This window comes from Coenobita brevimanus, chromosome 102, assembly GCF_032717465.1.
Source record: "Coenobita brevimanus isolate Jiangsu-jjx chromosome 102, ASM3271746v2, whole genome shotgun sequence".
NCBI classification, from domain to species: Eukaryota; Metazoa; Arthropoda; class Malacostraca; order Decapoda; family Coenobitidae; genus Coenobita; species Coenobita brevimanus.
The window spans coordinates 16321952-16329510 of NC_137055.1; positions in this window are offsets into that span (position 1 = coordinate 16321952).

A 7559-nucleotide genomic window follows, 5' to 3' on the forward strand; every position below is an offset into this window, starting at 1 on the left:
GACACAAAAACTCTAAGCAACAACCTTTACACGTACAGTATATTACCACAGTCAGACACAGGACAAATCAGCAGATATTCCAGCACAATATGTAGCAATATAAGACCTTATCTAGGATATGTGTATCTCGCAGGATACTTGCTTCTCTGATACTAATGACAACACAAACAATCCTAGTGTATCAGCAGTGCAGTAAATATAGGCGCGCGCGCGGGGGCGCGGGGAGGGGGTTGAAACTCACTAGGAGGAGATAGGGGAGATGCGGGGAGTGACTTGTGACGGCTAGGGGAAAGTTATGGTAATACTGGAAGGCGGCAGATATTAGCCGTGAAGTTTATATGGTTTCCACTAGCCAAAATACTTTGGTAATTGATTTTATCCTTGATTTACACTTACTTGAGATATGGGAGTGAGAGCGAGTGGTAAACAAGATTTATGGGTAGCGTGGGGGAAGGAGAGAATACTATTAACACTTCCTTTCACAATATTCCTTCACAGTAATGGGGGTATGTCTTTATAGGCACAGGCTTATTAATTGTATAACAGAGAGGTCACTCACACGCTTAGTCAATCAGATCTTGTTCCACAGCGTGGGGGAAGGAGAGAATACTATTAATACTTCCTTTCACAATATTCCTTCACAGTAATGGGGGTATGTCTTTATAGGCAGAGGCTTATTAATTATATAACAGAGATGTCACTCACACGTATAGTCAATCAGATCTTGTTCCACACTCTCGTCCTTTAACTTCTCACTGTGATCTGATTTACCCCGATATTCACTATATGAAATCACTGCACAATACTTACATTAGGGGAAATCACACTGTACCTAAATCACTCATGTTACAATATCACACGTATTCATCAGGGGGATAGACAGGAACATGTCAGCAATGATCATGCTGGGCTAGGGGCACCGTCAATGCGAGGCGTGCCGAGAGGGCACGGGATAGCTCGTAAGGGCGTCCTCTCGCGTCCTGGACTTCCCGTGGCTTCTGGACTTGGCTCCGGCGTGTGGCCCTCGGGACTGGGGCCGAATAGCTCCAGGAACCTCTGTGATAAGTCCCGGCGTCGTGGGGGCGTAGAGAGATCACGCCCGGGTGTCCTGGGGAGAGCCGAGAGAGACTGTGGACTGCGGTCTCCAGCATCTAGGGGCGCCAACAGGGGAGAGCTGTGGCAGCGACTTCCACTGGGGTCCGTCAGGTGCGTCTGCTCTAGAGCCAGGCGTAGGGTACAGAGACCAGGGGAGTCTGGGAGGCCTGTCTGGGTCACTCTGGGACAGGGAGCCTGGGCTCCAGTCTCCTGCCGTAGGGACGTCTTTCTACTCTGCACGCCCTCAGAGTGACCGTGGATCGTCTCACGAGGGAGTGACAATAGATCGTCTCTACCACGACACTCTCGGAGCGACCATAGATCGTCTCACGAGGATGGGAGCGACCATAGATCGTCTCTACCGGAATACCTTGGGAGCAACCATAGATCATCTCTACCGGAACACCTTGGGAGCGACCATAGATCGTCTCTACCGGAACACTTCGGGAGCAACCATAGATCGTCTCTACCAGAACACCTTGGGAACGACCATAGATCGTCTCTACCGGAACACCTTGGGAGCGACCATAGATCGTCTCTACCGGAGCACCTTGGGAGCGACCATAGATCGTCTCTACCGGAACACCTTGGGAGCGACCATAGATCGTCTCTACCGGAACACTTTGGGAGCGACCATAGATCGTCTCTACCAGAGGGGTGCCGTCTGGAGTATGGTTTCTAACTCCACCCCTAGCTGGCTCAGCAATTCCACTACGCGAAGGTAGTGTCCTTCTCCTACGGTAGCGGCGGTGTGGTGGCTGCATGTCACAGGGGCGCACGGCCCAGGCTGACATGTGTCGCTGTTGCCCGGAGTGGTGGTGGCTGGTGGCGGCCACCCCGTGGGGTCCGTGTGGGGGTGTCGGCGTATCTGTGGGCACACTATGCTGTTCTTGGCTTGCCCTGTCGTCGGGGGCACTATGGTATTCTCCAGGGGCACTGTTTTTCAAGCCACACATTTTACCACTCTCCCCCCGTAAAAAGTCACGTCCCCGTGGCTGGAGGTGGAACGCTTGTGTGTTGGAGGTGGTGTAGACGGGCTGGAGGTGTTGCAGTGTAGTTCGCCAGGCGACAGTGTAGGAGTTCTCTTCTTGTGCTGGGTCATAGGTGAGGAAGAGTGTGGAGGTGGCGGTGGTAGACTGGAGGAGGTTTAGCAGGTGGTGTGGACCGCGGAGTCTGTGGTTCCTGCCAAGGGTAGGTACCCATACGGCCTGCTTCACTCTCATCTTGCTTGGTGTGGCTGTCTGTGTGGTTGGGAGCTGAATGCTGGATACTGCGGGTAAGGGCCGGGTTTTGTGCCGTGGTAATGCGGCGTTGAGTCTCTGGGGAGTACAGGTAGAGGAGATTTGGGCCTGATGTAGCTTGATGGTGTGAAGTCGTGGAGAGGTGGGCGGTGTAGGGGTGTGTGTGTATCGGGTGGGTGGGCATGAGAGTCGGCCGGAGGGGGTGGTGTTGGTGGTTCTGAGGGTGGGTGTGGGTGGGGAAGTAGGCATGCGGGGTGGGTGCGGTCGGTTAGCATGGGCTGTCGCACGCATTGGGGGCGCGGTGGAAGGTGAGATCGTCGGAGTGGGCGTGCGTAGGTGTGGAGGGGAGAGGGCGGTTGTAGTGGATTGTCCTGCGGGGGTGGCGGGGTGGGCGGGGCACGTGGGCTTGGGTGGAAAGGGTGAGGCGGCGGAGGGAAGGGGTGAGGGTGAGTGAGGCGTGGTGGGTGAGATGTCAGGTGAGGTGTGGAGGGTGGTGGAGGCGGTGGAGGCTGAGGTGGTAGGGGAGGTGGAGGGTGATGGCGAGGAGGAAACATAGCACTCGTTAGTGGAAGTGACAGGCGGTGCGGGAGCAGGGGGTGGTTGGGGGTGTGAGGTCGGTAGCGGTGGTGAGCTGGCAGGAGAGGTGGCTTGGAGGGTAGGTGGCGAGGAGGGAGTGCGATCTTGTGGCGCCATCCCAGTGTTTGGTGGTGGAGTGGTCTGGGCGGTAGCAGGGCTCTGTGCTAGTGGTGTGGGGTGGGCTGTGGGTACAAAGCTAGGGGATGGTGCGGGTGTGGGGGCGATGGCGGACGGTGTGCAGTGCTGAAACCGTGGGGGCCTGGCAGGGGCTGTGGAGTGGGATGTGGCAGGTGGTGTGTGCCGACAGAGCCGAGGAAAGGTGGGGTGAGGTGTAGGGGGAGAGAGAGCCGGTGGTGGTGGGGAGATGCAGCCTCGCGGGGTTGTGTGAATGCTCAGGGATGAGGAGGAGGATGTGATAGTGAAGGTGAATGAGTTAACCGTGTGGGCGGGGAAAGCAAACGGTGGTGAAGTGATGGTGGTGGGTGGCGCGGGGTGGGAGGTGGAAGGCAGTAGACGGGGGGAGGTGGTTTTAGGAAGTAGGTTAGGGGAAGATGAGGAGAGGGTCCTAGGAGGCCCGTGAAGAGGGAGGCCGGTTTTGTGTTGAGGAGGTATAGTGGTGTGTGGGGTGGGAAGGTTAGAACTAGGGGCAGGAATAGGGGAAGGTAGAACAGAAGAGATAGTGAGAGGGGAGGAAAAGGAAAGATAACGTTCTCCCCTGTCGTAGACTGGGGGAGAGGTGAGTTGGCCCCCGCTATTACTGTGGGATGCGGGGGCAGTGGGGGGGGGTGCTTTTTGTGTTTCCCTTTTTTTATTTTCTTCCCCTGAGGCTTAGGGGAATTTGCATATGGTGGGGAGGTTTGTAAGCGCCCTCGTGTCATTTGGCTGCACTGGGCAGCTTCTAGCTGCTCACGGATGTCATGGATCGGGCATCCGTAGTATCACGGAGAAAATTCCCACGGGTTGACGGTGATGAGGTCAACGGGGAATTGATTTACGAGTATTTCGCCAATGCGTTGAGGGGTGGCATGGACGGCTAAAAGGCGCCTCATTAATCTGATATCTCTATCCATGTCTCCTGTTGAATCATGGATAGTGAAGTGTTGTCTCACAACACTTGGGAGTACTCTGAGCAGAGTATTAAATGTATGCCGGTCCCGGGTTTCATCATCTGCCTCCGGGTAGGCAGCAGTAACCAGGCGTCTTGCCTGTATCAGGGTATTATCTAAATCCTCATCGAATGAAAAGCTATCCGATTTGGATAGAGTCACTACTTTCCCTAATGATGGGGTGATGGCTTGTACAGTGAACTTTGTAAAGTTCTGCCAGGTGAGTTCTGGGACGATTTTCGTCGCTATGTTCGCCGCCGCTTTATCCAATAGTGGTAGTGTGACCGCAATTTTTTGTTGGTCATTTTCAAAGCCAATATCCAGTAAGGGTTTAATTATTGCCAGATATGTATATCATACTGGTCGGGGTCAAACTTGGGTAACTGAACGTGCGATTTAGTTGCCATTTTGCCAAATATTTCCTGATTACCTCTCTTCTACGCCCGGGTCTAGAACCACCGCTGGCCACCAGTGAAATGCTAGGTGAAATTACGCTCGACTTATCGTTCCCATTTCACCTAACGTGGAGCGGGGTCCTCTTTCGAGACCGGAGCTAGTGCAATAAAGAGAGGCAGGACACAAAAACTCTAGGCAACAACTTTTACACGTATATTACCACAGTCAGACACAGGACAAATCGGCAGATATTACAGCACAATATGTAGCAATATAAAACTTTATCTAGGATATGTGCATCTCGCAAGGTTACTTGCTTCTCTGTTACTAATGACAACACAAACAATCCTAGTGTATCAGCAGTGCAGTAAATATAGGCGCACGCGCGGGGGCATGGGGAGGGGGTTGAAACTCACTAGGAGGAGATAGGGGAGGTGCGGGGAGTGACTTGTGACGGCTAGGGGAAAGTTATGGTAATACTGGAATGCGGCAGATATTAGCCATGAAGTTTATATGGTTTCCACTAGCCAAAATACTTTGGTAATTGATTTTATCCTTGATTTACACTTACTTGAGATATGGGAGTGAGAGCGAGTGGTAAACAAGATTTATGGGTAGCGTGGGGGAAGGAGAGAATACTATTAACACTTACTTTCACAATATTCCTTCACAGTAATGGGGGTATGTCTTTATAGGCACAGGCTTATTAACTGTATAACAGAGAGGTCACTCACACGTATAGTCAATCAGATCTTGTTCCACAGCGTGGGGGAAGGAGAGAATACTATTAATACTTCCTTTCACAATATTCCTTCACAGTAATGGGGGTATGTCTTTATAGGCAGAGGCTTATTAATTATATAACAGAGATGTCACTCACACGTATAGTCAATCAGATCTTGTTCCACACTCTCGTCCTTTAACTTCTCACTGTGATCTGATTTACCCCGATGTTCACTATATGAAATCACTGCACAATACTTACATTAGGGGAAATCACACTGTACCTAAATCACATATGTTACAATATCACACGTATTCATCAGGGGGGATAGACAGGAACATGTCATCAATGATCATGCTGGGCTAGGGGCACCGTCAATGTGAGGCGTGCCGAGAGGGCACGGGATAGCTCGTAAGGGCGTCCTCTCGCGTCCTGGACTTCCCGTGGCTTCTGGACTTGGCTCCGGCGTGTGGCCCTCGGGACTGGGGCCGAATAGCTCCAGGAACCTCTGTGATAGGTCCCGGCGTCGTGGGGGCGTAGAGAGATCACGCCCGGGTGTCCTGGGGAGAGCCGAGAGAGACTTTGGACTGCGGTCTCCAGCGTCTAGGGGCGCCGACAGGGGAGAGCTGTGGCAGCGACTTCCACTGGGGTCTGTCAGGTGCATCTGCTCTAGAGCCAGGCGTAGGGTACAGAGACCAGGGGAAGCTGGGAGGCCTGTCTGGGTCACTCTGGGACAGGGAGCCTGGGCTCCAGTCTCCTGCTGTGGGGACCTCTCTCTCTACTCTGCATGCCCTCAGAGCGACCGTGGATCGTCTCATGAGGGAGGGAGCGACAATAGGTCGTCTCAACCACAACACTCTCGGAGCGACCATAGATCATCTCACGAGGATGGGAGCGACCATAGATCGTCTCTACCGGAACACCTTGGGAGCAACCATAGATCATCTCTACCAGAACACCTTGGGAGCGACCATAGATCATCTCTACCGGAACACCTTGGGAGCGACCATAGATCGTCTCTACCGGAGCACCTTGGGAGCGACCATAGATCGTCTCTACTGGAACACTTAGGGAGCGACCATAGATCATCTCTACCGGAACACCTTGGGAGCGACCATAGATCGTCTCTACCAGAGCACTTCGGGAGCGACCATATATCGTCTCTACCGGAGCACCTTGGGAGCGACCATAGATCGTGTCTACCGGAACACCTTAGGAGCGACTGTAGATCGTCTCTACCGGAACACCTTGGGAGCGACCATAGATCGTCTCTACCAGAACACCTTGGGAGCGACGATAGATCGTCTCTATCTGAACACCTTGGGAGCGACCATTGATCGTCTCTACCGGAACACCTTGGGAGCGACCATAGATCGTCTCTACCTGAACACCTTGGGAGCGACCATAGATCGTCTCTACCGGAAAACCTTGGGAGTGACCATATATCGTCTTTACCAGAGGGGCACCGTCTGGAGTATGGTTTCTAACTCCACCCCTAGCTGGCTCAGCAATTCCACTACGCGAAGGTAGTGTCCTTCTCCTACGGTAGCGGCGGTGTGGTGGCTGCATGTCACAGGGGCGCACGGCCCAGGCTGACATGTGTCGCTGTTGCCCGGAGTGGTGGTGGCTGGTGGCGGCCACCCCGTGGGGTCCGTGTGGGGGTGTCGGCGTATCTGTGGGCACACTACGCTGTTCTTGGCTTGCCCTGTCGTCGGGGGTACTATGATATTCTCCGGGGTCACTGTTTTTCAAGCCACGCATTTTAGAAATAATTGTGTATTCCTCATCTAGTCACAGCAGATCTGTTGTCTGAATATTTTCAAATGTTAGTAGTGGGAGTGAAACCTGTTAATAAACTTTTATGAATTATGCAGGTACGAGTATATCGTCAAACTTTTCCTCGCTACAATACATATTTATATACTATAAATCTACCCCCAAACCTACATAAAACAGTTACAGAAATATCAAGTTCAGTAGGGAATTTCGCTTAACTCATCTCTTGAGTAATTCATATTTCACTGTCCACACTGCAACAATCCTACTGTATACACACATTCTCCCTTATTAACAGCTTCAGCGTCACTTGGCGGAAGAGGGTGAAATGTGGCATCTTTGGAGACCCAGCCAATTTGTCAGAAAAAATTAACAAAATGGATTGTACCAGTGGCACAAATAAAAAAAATACACATATTTTCCCTTGTGAAAAGCCCCGCTCCACCTAAATGTGCATATACTGTACATGCACAGTTACCGTGGAGTTTATTATAGATATCATAACACTGATACTTACATTTCCAGTAAAAGATGACAGTGTACCATTCCACTGGCTTGTTTATGTATGTTATTCTGTACTGATTGTTATTTTTATACAGGCTATATATCAGTAATTAAAGTCTAATCAGTTTCATATCTGAGAGT